The sequence below is a fragment of the Dipodomys spectabilis genome, unplaced genomic scaffold (assembly GCF_019054845.1).
Source record: "Dipodomys spectabilis isolate Male_0828 unplaced genomic scaffold, ASM1905484v1 ptg000521l, whole genome shotgun sequence".
Lineage (NCBI taxonomy): Eukaryota > Metazoa > Chordata > Mammalia > Rodentia > Heteromyidae > Dipodomys > Dipodomys spectabilis.
In genome coordinates this window covers 155,980-171,055 of record NW_024871198.1, presented here as the reverse complement: position 1 = coordinate 171,055, position 15,076 = coordinate 155,980, and the positions used below count along the sequence as shown (strand labels likewise).

Below are 15,076 nucleotides of genomic sequence, written 5' to 3'. Positions count from 1 at the left end.
ACTCGTTGTCACCACTAGTTATGACAGCAAAATCAGTGAAAATACTGTGTACCTAACTGCTGTTACCTGCTCCGTTCAGACATGATTTCATTTTCGCTCATCATTTGGTGCTATTTCAGGGTTTGCTGGTACTGGGTCTTGAACTCAGGGACTTCCACTCTCATGACTTTTCACCCAATCATGACTGGCAGGTTGCTCTGCCACTTGGGCTAAGCCTCCACTTCTGACTTTTTGCTGGTTACCTGGAGATAAGAGTCTCACGGACTTTTCTGCCTGGACTGGTTTCGAACCACAATCCTTAAATTTGCCTGCCTGGGCTGTTTCAAACAGAGATTCTCAGATCAGATCCCAGCCTCCTGAGTAACTGTTATTGAAGATAGGAGCCACAGATGCCTGGCTCGCTTGTTCACTTGTCTGTGTCTCTCTCTACAGCACAGACTGGCCTCTGATTTGTGATCCTCCTGCTTCAGCCTCTTGAGTGTGGGATTATGGGAAGGAACCGCCATACCCAGCTATTCTGAGAATTTTCAATCACAGCTAGTTGACTTCTCAGATGTGGATCATAAAATAGAGATGCCGGGGCTGGGAAGGTGGCTCAGTGGTAGAGCGCTTGTCTCGCATGCATGAGGCCCTGGGTTCGCTTGCTCAACACCACTTAAGTGGAAAAAGCCAGAAGTGACGCTGTGGCTCGAGTGGTAGAGCACTGGCCTTGAGCTGAAGAGCTGAGGGACAGCGGCCAGACCCAGAGTCCAGGCCCCACGAACAACAAAAACAAAAAACAAAAAATACACCAAAAAGGGACGCCTACTGTATATAAAAAAGATGGCAGAAAACAGGAAGGACAGCTCCTCTTCTAGTCGCATTAGGCCAAAGCCAAGATGAGCACTGTAAAATCTGGGTTTTATTCTGCCCTACTGACAACTTAACACATTAACCTGTGGGTGTTCCGTGGGTACTGGCAGCATGAGTCTCCTGCAGCAGACACAAGTTTACTACTCAGAGCTCAGCCAGCATGAGCATGTCTGCACTGGCTCCCCGTTACAAGCCTTGCACAGAGAATAGAGGGGCTCACATGGGCGCTCTGCATTCTCTGGGGTTTACCGCACAGCTGAGGAATACCTAGCTTTGTAAATGCATCACTTTTATATAAAGCAGTAAGCTGCTCTTGTGCAATGAGACATGACCTCACCCCCAGGGTGTCTGCAAGCAGTCCTGACCAACAGGCAGTTAATGCAGGGTCTTGCATTTGGGGCATATTCAGAAAGGCATGCAGAAAACAAGATCATCAAAGACTTACTTTAGGCCTGGGACATTGCTCAAATGGTAAAACGCATGCCTAGAAAGTATGAGGCCTTAAGTTCAAACCTCAGTACTGTCAAAATAAAATAATAAGACTCAAGTGGAGCGCCGGTGGCTCACACCTGCAATTCTAGCTACTCAGGAGGCTGAGATCTGAGGACTGAGATTCAAAGATTCAAAGCCAGCCTGGGCAGGAAAGTCTATGAGACTCTTATCTCCAATTAAATCACAGAAAAAGCCAGAGGTGGTACCATGGCTCAAGTGGTAGAAGCAAGCCTTGAGCAAAAGGAGCTCAGGGACAGCACCCGGGTCCTCAGTTCAAGCATCAGAATTGGCAAAAAAACAAACAACAAAAAAAGTAGTAGCCTTTTTTCCCACTTGGTCATGGGCCTTGAACTCAGGGCCTGGACACTGTCCCAGAGCTCTTTCACTCAAGGCTAGTGCTCTAACACTTTGAACCACAGTGCCACTTTCACTTTTCTGGTAGTTAACTATAGTTAGGAGTCTCAACGTCTTTCTTGCCTGAGTTGGCTTTGAACCAGGATCCTCATATCTCAACCTGCTGAGTAGCTAAGAATGTAGGCGTGAACCACTGGCACCTGGCAGTAATAAACATTTAAATCTATATCTAAATATGAGTTAAATATGACTGAAAACAACCACTGAAAGTCTTTTTTTTTTTTTAACATTTTCTCTCATGTTAAGAAACTATTTCTTCTATCTTTAAGTTATGTCCAAATTCCATAAATTATCAACTGTCTCTTACATGTCGGGCTATTTATTTCTGTTCTCTTCTCTCCTGTTACTCAACAGGCAAGATCTCAGTTTTTAAAAAACAAACTGTTCTTCCTACATGAATAAAAACAGGAAAGTCTTTAGTTTAAATATTAGTTCTAAGAAGATGGCATAAGCTGAGCCAAAACAGAGTAAGGCAACTCCATTTTCTAAGGAATAAAATGTTAACACACACAACAATTATATACAGAACATATGCTTGTAGGTACAAACCAGGTCTCAATATTGAAGTATTTCTAGAGCTTGGGGTGCTTGGGGTTTTACTTTCTTGTAGTGCTTGTTTTCTTGATAGAACCCAGGATCATGCATGACAAGCAAGATAGGCAAGTAAGCTACCACTGAACTACATCCCCATTAATCTCTATTAAATTATTTGTCAATATCATAGCCAGAGTTCTATCAAGTATTTAGAATGAGTTATTTTTTTTTGGGGGGGGAGGGGTGAGGCGCGGGCGTTGTCAGTCATGGGGCTTGAACTCAGGGCCTGGGTGCTGTCCCTGAGGTTTTTCTCAAGGTTACATTCTACCACTTTGAGCCATAGTGCCACAACTGGGTTTTGAGTGGTTAATTGGAAATAAGAATCTCACAGGGAATTTCTAGCCTGGGCTGGCTTCAAATCACAATCCTCAGATCTCAGCCTCCTGAGTAGCGAAGATAACAGGCATGAGCCACTGGCACCCAGCTGATTTTTTTCTTCCTTTTTCTGTTTTGGTTTATTGGTTTTGTTTTGTTTTTTGTGCCAGTCCGGGGGCTTGAACTCAGGACCTGGATGCTGTCCCTGAGCTTCTTTTGCTCAAAGCTAGCACTCTACCACTTGAGCCACAGCACTATTTCTGGGTTTTCTGAGTAGTTTATTGGAGATAAGAGTCTCATGGACTTTCCTAACCAAGCTAGCTAATTTTTAACTACAATCCTCAGATCTAAACCTCCTGAGTAGCTAGGATTACAGGAATGAGCTAATAGCACCCAGATGCTGATTTTTTTAAAAAATACTAAAACGATACCTGAACTGCCATTGTACCCCTTTAACTCACATATCCTCACCTACGAAATGGACAGAACATGCTCTTCCAAGGATCCCTAAAATCTGTAAATGAGTATAAAATATCTAGCTCTTGGTAAGTTTTCGTTTTTTTTGTTTTTGTTGGTCCTGAGGCTTGAATGCAGGGCCTGGGTGCTGTCCCTGAGCTTTTTCCACTCAAAGCTAGCATTCTATCACTTTGAGCCACAGCTCCACTTCCGGTTTTCTGGTGGTTCACTGGAGATAAGAGTCTCACAGACTTTCCTGCCTGGGCTGGCTTTGAACCATGATCCTCAGATCTCAGCCTCCTGAGTAGCTAGGATGACAGGGGTGAGCCACTAGGTTCTTGTCAGGTTTTTAATAAGCACTAGTCAGCACATTTCTAGGAATTTATCTTAATACATATTTTCCCCCAAGTGAGGAAAAACAAGTAAATAAGAACGAACTACAGAACTCCTTGAAACGACAGGATTCTAGTAACCACCAATACGGTCATGAGCCTTCACACAGCTGCACACAGGCAACTCAATCAACCATGCCCCCACACACATCAGAGTGGCCCGTTCTCTTGGCGACCCCGCTCTGCCCCTTGCATGGCATGCGGGTTCCCACAGTCTTTTCTTCTCAAGAGGAAATGCACAAGACAAAGGTTCTGGAACAAACTACAGCTGCTGCTGCTCTCGCCTCCATAGTACTTCTACTCTCTGCCTTCTATGTCCATTCGGACATTTCACCTCAGCAGGCCGTGGTGGCTTATCAGACAGCATGGCAGCCTCCGTTCTTAGGGTGTAAGCCCTTGGCAATCACATCCTTGCTCAAGCCCCAGAACCACCAAAAAAGCAGAATATTCCCCTAGCCGGGCACTGATGGCTCACACCTGTAATGCTAGCTATTTAGAAGGCTGAGATGTGAGGATCATGGTTCTTTGCCAGCCCAGGAAGGAAAATCTGTGAGACTCTTATCTCCAGTAAACCATCAGAAGTGTAAGTGATGCTGTGGCTCAAGTGGTAGAGCGCTAGCCTTGAGCTAAAAAGCTCCAGAACAGTACCCAGGCTCTGAGTTTAAGCCCCACAACCGACAAAAACAAAACATCTTTTCACCAGCTAGGAAGGTACATGTACAATAATATTTGATCACTGTTTGTACTACCAAGAGGTGAACTTAAATTTCCAAAAAGGGGAGTTAACTCCAAAGTATAAAATGCAAGGCTAGGGCTGGGAAGATGGTTCAGTGGTAGAGTGCTTGCTTCACATGCATGAGTCCCTGGGTTCAATTCCTCAGTACCATATAAGCAGAAAAAGCTAGAATGGTGCTGTGGCTCGAGTAGTAGAGCACTGGCCTTGAGCTGAAGAGTTGAGGGACAGCGCCCAGGACCAGAGTTCAGGCCCACAACCGACAAAAAAATAAAATAAAATAAAATGCTAAGGGCTGGGAAGGTGGCTTGGTGGTAGAGTGTTTGCCTTGCATCCATGAGGCCCTGGGTTCGATTCCCGAGCACCACATAAGCAGAAAAAGCCAGAAGTGATGCTGTGGCTCAAGTGGTAGAGTGCTAGCCTTGAGCTGAAGAGCTGAGGGACAGCGCCCAGGCCCAGAGTTCAGGCCCCACGACTGGCAAAAACAAAACAATAAAATAGGGGCTGGGAAGGTGGCTCAGTGGTAGACCGCTTGCCTTACATGCATGAGGCCCTGGCATGCATGAGGCCCTGGGTTTGATTCTTCAGCACCACATAAGCAAAAAGAAAAAAAAGCCGGAAGTGGCGCTGTGGTTCAAGTGGTAGAGCGCTAGCCTTGAGCTGAAGAGCTGAGGGACAGCACCCAGGCCCAGAGTTTAGGCCCCATAACCAGATCCAAAAAACAAACAAACAAAAACAAAACAAAAAAAAACCAATAAAATAAAATGCTAATCTACATCTGACACACAAAGTCGTCTATAGTATATTGTGAAGTAAAAGAAGAAAGCAAATTATAGAAGAGTGCACTCAGTGCAGTCACTTACATACAAAATAATACACATGCTGTGTGTATGCACACAGGAATGATGTGTAACAAACTACTACTGAAAATTCTTCCTTCCGATAAGGGAAAGAAAAAAAAAACACACGGCCCTCCAGAGGCTTAGGGAGAATTACAAGTTCAAACACAGCCTGATGAACACAGGCCAGCCAGACTGGGCTAAAGGGTGGACATGTTGGGGCTGGGAAGGTGGCTCAGTGGTAGAGTGCTTGCCTTGCTTGCATGAGGCCCTGGGTTCAATTCCTCAGCACCACATAAGCAAAAAGAAAAAAGCCAGAAGTGGCGCTGTGGCTCAAGTGGTAGAGCGCTAGCCTTGAGCTGAAGAGCTGAGGGACAGCGCCCAGGCCCAGAGTTCAGGACCCACGACCGGACCCAAAAAAAAAAAAGAAATGTACTCATTATCTTGCCCATGTAATTGTAACCCCTCTGTACAGTATTTTCACAATAAAAAAAGAAAAAAAAAAAAAAGAATTGATGATTGGGAGGAATGGAGGAAAGGAAAGGAAGGGATGACATTATCCAAAAAGAAAAAGGAGTGGACATGTTTTATTTTCAAGAGTTGATAGTCAAGTTTCACTATAAACCAAGAGTTTAAATGAAGTCTCCCGTTTGCTAAGCACTAATTTACACAAAATTAACTGCTGAAGCAGGGATGGTGACTGCTAATATCTCTGTGAGGAGTGGAAGGCTCAGGAAAAAGAAAACAACACATGCAATGTAAGCACAGATGTCTGCTTCTGCCCTCAACCTGTAACTGAGGAAGTACAAGCTTTCTAACAGCATACATCTGGTTGTATGTCCTTCCTCTGATTCCCCAGTACTGACCACAGGAAAACACTGCCCTGATGTTCCGGTGCGCCGAAACTGAAACAGCACCTCCACTGGGAACAGCAGGCAGACCAACACAGAGAAGCGTCCAGAACACAGCTGCATTACCAGTTCATCCTCTTCTATGGAAGGGGGAGTAACTCAGCCACAATAAGGTTAATAGCAGGCTTTAATCAGCGTTATCAATCAGTTAATCGACCTAATTGTAAGTTGTAGCAAAGTTCTCACCATGACAAATATCTACTTGTCAAGTAGATACTTAAAAATAAATATGAGGTTGCTCATCCCAGTTGTTCTCTGCTTCTATCAGCTATCCATGCCAAGATCCTTCAAGAGCACCAAGTTCCAGGATGGACAGCCTTCCCTAAGGACCCCAGTCCTCTCAGATGCCCTGAGAAGTTTCTTTTTTCTTTTTTTGGTCGGTCGTGGGGCTTGAACTCTGGGCCTGGGCGCTGTCCCTCAGTTCTTCAGCTCAAGGGGAGCGCTCTACCATTTGAGCTACAGCGCCACTTCCGGTTTTCTGGTGGTTTATTGGAGATAGGAGTCTCACGGTCTCTCCTGCCCCGGCTGGCTTTGAACCGCAATCCTCAGATCTCAGCCTCCTGAGTAGCTAGGATTACAGGCGTGAGCCACCAGCGCCTGGCCCTGAAAAGTTTCTTAAGGAATGTTTCTGAATGGCTAGCAAGGTCCTGACGTTTGACCTAGATCATGGCTAAACTAGTATATGTTCTATACTTGGTTTCATAACATGGTTTGTTATTTTAATATTTTCCTACTTTAATAGCTCATGTTCTTGTAACAAACTCTTAAGGTTCAAACTTCGTGGTGTGTGTGTGTGCCCGCCCTGGGGCTTGCTTGAACTCAGCACCTGGGCACTGTCCCTGAGCTGCTTTTGGCTCAAGGCTAGTGCTCTACCATTTGAACCATTTCTGCCTTTTCTGAGCAGTTTATTAGAGATAAGAGTCTCACAGTCGGGCACCAGTGGCTCAAGCCTGTAATCCTAGCTACTCAGGAGGCTGAGACCTGAGGATTGCTGTTCAAAGCCAGCCGGGGCAGGAAAGTCTGTGAGACTCTTATCTCCAATAAACCATTCAGAAAACTGGAAGTGGCGCTGTGGCTCAAGTAGTAGAGCGCTAGCCTAGAGTTGAAGAGCTGAGGGACAGCGCCCAGGCCCAGAGTTCAAGCCCCATGACCCACAACAACAACAACTAAAGGGTCTTACACACTTTCTTGCCCAGGCTGGCTGGCTTTTGAACCATGATCCTCAGATCTCAGCCTCGTAATTAGCCAGGATTACAGGCATGAGCCACTAGCACCTAGCCTAAGATTCAAACTTTCATTTCTTAAAATGTCTGTAAAGACATTTTGTATTGTAAAATTTCACAGATTTTTTTTTTGGGGGGGGTCAGTTGTAAGGCTTGAACTCTGGGCCTGGGCACTGTCCCTCAGCTCTTCAGCTCAAGGCTAGTGCTCTACCACTTGAGCCACAGCACCACTTCCGGCTTTTTCTGCTTCTGTGGTGCTGAGGAATCGAACCCAGAGCTTCATACATGCAAAGCAAGCACTCTACCACTGAGCCACCTTCCCAGCCCCAATTTCATAGATGTTTAACTGAAGTTCACACAATTTTTCCTCGTTATCTTATTTTCAAGTAAAAAGGCTTTCAAATCCTAGCTTCAAAGGAGACTGAGAATTGAGGATCATGGTTCAAAGCCAGCCCAGGCAGGAAAATCTGTGAGACTTTCATTTCTAATTAAGCGCCAGAAAACCAAAAGTGGAGCTGTGGCTGAAAGCAGTAGAGTGCTCACCTATCAGGGACAGCGCTCAGGTCCAAGCCCTACAACCGGCAAAAAAAAATAAACATAAATAGCACCTGGGGAAAATTAAATGAGTATTTATTCAGGGGGGCAGTCAGATGCAAGCGGCTCCTCACACAGCAGTTGGAAAGAATACAGAATACAGAAAAAGAAAGAAAGAAAGAAAGAAAGAAAGAAAGAAAGAAAGAAAGAAAGAAAGAAAGAAAGAAAGAAAGAAAGAAAGAAAGGAAGGAAGGAAGGAAGGAAGGAAGGAAGGAAGGAAGGAAGGAAGAGAGAAAGAAAGAAAGAAAGAAAGAAAGAAAGAAAGAACGAACACAGAAGTTGGAAAGAATACAGGCTCCACTTCAAAACCACTACAAGAGACAGCTGGAGAGGGGCAGCCCGTTGGGAGTACAGCTCCCACCACGTGTCTCTTCAGCAGAAATCTTCAATGGCCGTGAGCACAGATTGGAAAGCATCTTATCCAACGCTCATTCAGTGCTCAGAACCCAGCAGGGGACGCAGTACCTTATAAAATCATTCACACTGTCACTAAACAGTAATGATTTTTATGAAATCAATAGGGAACAGCGAAATAAAAGGTGGGGAGAAGGAGAGATCTAGAACAGCGCTCTCATTTCTGGCTTGAGGAACTGGAGATAGCATTTAATGAATCAAGCAAACTCCAACACACATTCAGACTGGATGTGCCAAGTTTAAGGAACACCCACCTGCAAATTTGGAGTGGGTGGATATACAGTCCTTAACACACCAGACGTAGGAAAACGAAATACTCAGCAGACGGTGAAAAATGCAAGAGGAGACCTTGAAAATTCAGTCAATGAGTGGGTAAAGGAAGAGTCAAAAATGCAAGAGGAGGGGCTGGGAAGATGGCTCAGCGGTAGAGCGCTTGCCTTGCATGCCTGAGGCCCTGGGTTCGATTCCTCAGCACCACATAAGCAAAAAGAAAAAAGCCGGAAGTGTTGCTGAGGCTCAAGTGGTAGAGTGCTAGCCTTGAGCTGAAGAGCTGAGGGACAGTGCCCAGGCCCAGAGTTCAGGCCCCACAACTGGACCAAAAAAAAAAAAAATCTTTAAAAAAAAAAAATTCAAGAGGAGGCCTTGAAAATTCAGTCAATGAGTGGGTAAAGGAAGAGTCAAAGGGGCTGGGAAGGTAGCTCAGTGGTAGAGCGCTTGCCTTGCATGCTTGAGGCCCTGGGTTCGATTCCTCAGCACCACATAAGCAAAAAAGAAAAAAGCCGGAAGTGGCGCTGTGGCTTAAGTGGTAGAGCGCTAGCCTTGAGCTGAAGAGCTGAGGGACAGCGCCCAGACCCAGGCTCAGGCCCCACGACTGGACCCTCCCCCCCCCCAAAAAAAAAAGAAAAAAAGAAAGGTGACATGACAGAAGACCAAACAAGAAAAACACAAGCGCGCTCTGAGAACCCCAGAGAAGAGCACTTTACAGAGGAGAAATCAAGCGTCAGCGCCTGCTGTCTGTCATAGCGATGGTTAGCATGTCTCAGAATGCTCTCTGCCACCTAGCACTCATGCCTCCATGAAATCCGCGGAGTGTGCTGGATCTAGTGACACAATCAGCCAACTCCATAGCCATGGCTTCCAAGATTAGGTTACAAGAAGACTCAGGCTAGTATGCCCCTCTCCCTCCCCCGGCCATGGATACAAAAGGTACAGGAGAAGCACAGTGGCATGCTGTAAGTAAACGGTGAAGGCACTCAAATGATTCTGGCAGCAAACAGCCCACAAAGACAGGAGGCAGAGGCCCACTGCTAGGCGTGTGAGGAAGCCCAGGAGCTGGGCCTCCTCCAGGGGGCTCAGGCATGGAAATGAACGCAGCCTTAGTCAGCACCTCTGCTGCTGCCTTACAGGAGACCTGAATCAGAGGCACCAACCACACCCAGATTCCTGGCCCACAGAATCCATGAAACAATAAGACAACTAGGAGAGCTAGACAAGAGGAGGACAGGCAAACAGCCACTGGTCATTTGCACTAGCTATTTCTAGTTTCTGTGAAATAGTGGGAACAAAGACAGATATAGATTGAGATAAAAATTAAAGGTGGGGGCGGGGGAAAGCGGTAAGCCTGGCACCAGTGGCTCACGCCTATAATCCCAGCTACTCAGAAGGCTGAGATCTGAGGATCATGATTCAAAGCCAGCCTGGACAGGAAAATTCATGAGACTTTTTTTTTTTTGGGGTCCAGTAGTGGGGCCTGAACTCTGGACCTGAGCGCTGTCCCTCAGCTCTTCAGCTCAAGGCTAGCACTCTACCACTTGAGTCACAGCACCACTTCCGGCTTTTTTTTTTCCTGCTTATGTGGTGCTGAGGAATCGAACCCAGGGCCTCAAGCATGCAAGGCAAGAGCTCTACCACTGAGCTACCTTCCCAGCCCATGAGACTCTTATCTCCAATTAACCACCAGAAAATCGGAAGTGGCACTGTGGCTCAAGCAGTAGAGCGCTTGCCTTGAGCTCAAGGACAATACCCAGGCCCAGAGTTCAAGCCCCATGGCAAAAAAACAAACAAAATAAACAGCACTAAAAGGGCTGGAGACATAGCTCAGCAGAAGAGGGCCAGCTTTCCAAGTGTGAGGCCCTGAGTTCAAAACGCAGAACCTCCAAAAACAAAAAAAGAAGAATCATAACCCATTCTAAAGTAGTACTAGAGGTCAATATTAATACAATTTGTGAATAACGGAAATCTTATTACAGAGAATTTTACTGGTAAGAAGAATAAGCTGGAAACAGCTATTGCCTTCAAGAGGAAAGGAACTACATACAACAGAAGACTTTTCGGGCTGGGAAGGTGGCTCAGTGGTAGAGCACTTGCCTTGCATGCCTGAGGCCCTGGGTTCAATTCCTCAGCACCACATAAGCAACAAGAAAAAAGCCGGAAGTGGCGCTGTGGCTCAAGTGGTAGAGCGCTAGCCTTGAGCTGAAGAGCTGAGGGACAGCACCCATGCCCAGAGTTCAGGCCCCACGACTGGACCAAAAAAAAAAAAAGAACAACAGAAGACTTTTCTTCCCCAATACTGTTTCATGACTTCTGATTTGGTACATATATTATCTATTTTTAGAAGTGTACATAAAAAATAATTCAAAAATTCTCAAGTGTACGTAAGATTAACAATGACAAAAACTACCACACACATGTCCTCTGTACAAGTACAAACTCTCAAGCTACTATTTCATTCTGAAATCTTAAAAAAAAATCAATGCAGAGAAGGAAAAACGAAAGACTCACATTTGTCTCAACTGTCATCTGTTACTAGATAGTACAGTCAAGCAAAAGTCTCTTACTCAGCACTTGGACACATCTTTAATCAATGAAATAGCCAGTCTTTCCTTCCTGCTGGAAAATTTCCTTTCCTCTGCTTCTAGAACGCCAGGCTCCTTTGCTCAGTGACTCTTACCATCAGCTGGTTTCCCCTTCTTTCTCCAATTCCTTCCAACGTGTGTTCCTTCCAATCTGTTTGCAAGGTGAGTACCACGAGGGTAGAGTTTGTCAGCCTTGCTAACTGCTGTATCCTCAATTCTAAAAAAAAAAGCACCCAAACCATACTTATTAAATAACTACTGAATGAATCAGCACCCCAAGGCTCAGATGTCTGCTCTCATTCATTCCCTGGTGAGCTCACCATCTCCTAATTCTATACAGCATCTTTTATACAGCCAAATCAATCACTCGCTCTTCCTAAACTTACTTCTGGGGTTCCCCCAAACACATTCAACTGTATCTCTCAGTTGTGGAAACTTAACTCCTGTGACTCCAGAGAACACACTCCAAGACAAAGAAAGCCCTGAAGAGCCTCCGAACGAAATGACATCCCAGATCATGGCTGTGTATTGCTCAGAAGCTGTAGTTGTTCAAGCCAGACTTCACGCCTTTTGTTTTGCTCCCATCCCATATTCAGACACCAGCAAACACAACAGTCCTCACCCTAAACACACTTCCAAGGCCCAGCTACTCATTACTCTGTGTTGCTGTCACTTTGGTCAGTCACTCCTGCCAAGGGTCCTTATTTTCATATTGCACCTGCCCTGAGACCCCACGCAACAGTCAGATTATGCCATTCCCTGCTGAAATCCCTGTGGTATCTCAGAGGCCAGCCAACGGTCCACAAGCTGCCCACATCCTCATCTCTGCATTCCCAACCCTCTTCCCTTTCATTTCTCTTCCTGACACAAATCAACATCTAATATAGGCACAATTTATTCGCTTATTTTATCATGTGTCTCCTCAGCCAGGGCAAAAGCTCCATGAGAATTCTGAGTGAAACTTGCTTTGCTTTGCTGCCTATAATGCCAGCACTGAGATTATCTAGCAGAGGAAGTGGAGCTGTGGCTCAAAGTGGTAGAGCAGAAGCCTTGAGCAAAAAGTGTTTAGGAATAGCACCCAGGCCATGCATTCAAGGCCCCCCCCAAAAAAAAATTATAAAAAAGACTGGGGCTGGGAATGTGGCTTTGCTGGTAGAGTGCTTGCCTAACAAGCCCTGGGTTCAATTCTTAAGTACCAATAAACAGAAAAAGCCAGAAGTGGCGCTGTGACTCAAGTGGTAGAGTGCTAGCCTTGAGCAAAAGCAGCTCAAGGACAGTGCCCAGACCCTGAGGTTCAAGCCCCAGGATTGGCAAGAAAATAATATAAAAGAAAGAAAGGAAGAAAGAGAGGAAGGAAGGAAGAAAGAAAGGAAGGAAGGAAGGAAGGAAGGAAGGAAGGAAGGAGGGAGGGAGGGAGGGAGGAAATCTAGCACACAATCTATGTTCAATATGCATTAAGGGAAGAGAAAAACACAAGTGTTCATTGCAAAAAAAATTAAACAGATGCCAGGTGCAGTGGCTCAGCCTGTCACCCGAGTCACTTGGGAGGCAGAGACCAGGAAGATCTCAGTTCAAAACCAACAAAGGCAAAAAGTCCTAAAGACTGTGATTTCAGCCAATGGGGTGCGTGGTGGTGTGCATCTGTCATACCAGCTACATGGGGAAGCACAAACAGGAGGATCTCCGTCTAGGTAGACCCAGGCATAAAGTGAGACCCTACCTCAGAAATGGCCAGTGCAGGAACTGGAGTCATGGCCCACGTGGTAGAGCACCAAGACCCTGAGTTCAAGCCCCAGTGCCAGCACAAACAAACAAACAAAGCAGAAAGGGCTGATGGAATGACTCACGTGATACAACACCTGTGAAGCAAACACAAGGTCCTGAGTGCAGTCTCCACTACTCTCCCCTCAAAAAAGCTCAATAGATGTCAGCAAACCAGTTAATCGTGTATTAGAACTGTTCATCTGTGGATTAACTCATTTAACCATCCTAAGAAGTTAAGACGTTTAGTATTACAGTTATTAGTCCTTCTTTGCAGATGGCAAACTAAAGGCACAGGTGAAGGTTAAGAATCTGAGGTTAGGGCTGGGAGGTGGCTCAGTGGTAGAGCGCTTGCCTTGCACGCATGAGGCTCTTGGTTCGATTCCTCAGCACCACATAAGCAAAAAGAAAAAAGCCCGTAGTGGTGCTGTGACTCAAGTGGTAGAGCGCTAGCCTTGAACTGAAGAGCTGAGGGACAGCGCCCAGGCGCAGAGTTCAGGCCCCAGGACCAGACCCCCCCAAAAAAAAAAAAAGAATCTGAGGTTAAGCTGGGCATCAGTAGCTTGTGTCTGTAACCTTAGCTGCTCAAGAGGCTGAGATCTAAGAATCAAGGTTTGAAGTCAGCCCAGGCAGACAAATCCAATAATCTCATCTCCAATGAAACTGCAAAAAAGCCCAAAGTGGAAATGTGGCTTTTTGACAGAGCATCAAGTATAAGCGAGAATTAGAGCCCTAGTCCTGCATCTGCATGCACACTTGCGCACGCGCGCGCGCACGCACGCACGCACGCACGCACACACACACACACACACACACACACACACACGTTCGCACACAGGATTATGGTGTTGTCCTAGGGCAAATCCTGCAAGCCAGGATTTGAACTTGGCACCTTGGCACTCTGACTCTAAGACGATGAAAGATCTGAAGAGCCACAGTATACATCCCACATAATCACTGTGTATTGCTCTGAAACTTGGCAGTCAGTGAACTTACTGTGTGATTCACAATACTTTGCTTCCTGATATTTTTCCATCAGTGTTTCCGACACAATGTGAGTAAGACACACATAACATCTCTCATACTATTTCTTCAAGCATAAACACAGCACTATGAGAATATCCACGTTTAAGTTTCCAATATTAACATTGAATTAAAATCCTGACATACTTGGCTGACTTTAACCAATGAAGCAAAAAAGGACTCCTCAGTAGACTAGACAAGAGTACCACAAGGAATGAATATCAAGCAAGTCTTGAATATCAAGTCATTTGAAAACCACAGGGTTTTTCAAGCAGAAGAAATTCTAAACAGATCTCCAAACAGGAGATACCTTACACTTTTCCCCAAATTACAAGATTCCAGCCCTACAAGAAGAGCCATGTTTCCTGTCAACCACATCAGATGTCACTTTGGAAATACACAGGCACACCTTCATCCAGTGCTATGGTTCACATTTGTCTCAATTAATTCAGTCATAGCATAAGTCAAAATGAAATGGGATGTTTTTTAGTTTTCCTTTCAACGAACCCCAAAGCAAAGCTTCTCATTCTAACAACCCACAATTTGATGTCTGAATACAGCTAACTTGATCTTTTTTTAAAAAAGTATAAATGGGACCACACTTACTCATTTAGTGACTATTCCATCTTGTGTCCTCTAAATCTCTGCAAGCAGAAGTATTTCTGAGAAGGTAACTTGCCTGCTCATTGAGTAGGCATGTCAAACTGGCAGTGATCTTAACTGCTGAAGCTCATCTATACTGTTCTATTGGGCGACAGGAAAGCACTTCTCTGGCTGCTTTCCCAAATAAATTGAGTAGGCCTTGCTTGGGAAAGTTACTGTTTAAATTCAGTTTCACAATGGTTTCTCATCCTCCACAATGAATTACTGGCAGTCATGCCTATTTCCATCCATTATATAATACATGTCCATCACAGGAGCTATTCTCTGAAGAAGAAACAGTTTAAAATAAGACACAACTGGGACTTGGGGATGTGCCTCAGTGGTAGAGTCCTTGCCTAGCATACTCGAGGCCACAGGTTTAATTCCCAGCACTGAAGAATGAAAAAAAAAAAAATACAAAATACAAAAAAACCAAGGCAGTGACAGGTAACATCAGTGAGTGCTATAATGTAACTGGAAGCAGTAATCAAGAAAAAAAAGATTCAAGATTTACCATGCTAAATTGTGAAACGCTGCTGAGGAAAACCGTGCTTGGTTGGAGACAC

The 15,076-nt window shown here is 45.2% G+C and overlaps 1 protein-coding gene across 6 annotated transcripts in view; it reads right to left on the bottom strand.

Annotated features, from left to right (window-relative positions):
- The window catches only part of Erc1 (ELKS/RAB6-interacting/CAST family member 1), a 135,314-nt gene that overhangs the window by 117,794 nt on the left and 2,444 nt on the right, over positions 1-15,076 (bottom strand). The window contains exon 1 of one of the 6 annotated variants that reach the window (XM_042670135.1): positions 11,180-11,267. The exons of the other annotated variants lie outside the window; for them this stretch is intronic. The gene's annotated coding sequence lies outside the window, so the exon portion shown is untranslated. Of the gene's footprint in view, positions 1-11,179; positions 11,268-15,076 lie in introns of those variants that run through there. 6 annotated transcript variants of the gene reach the window in all.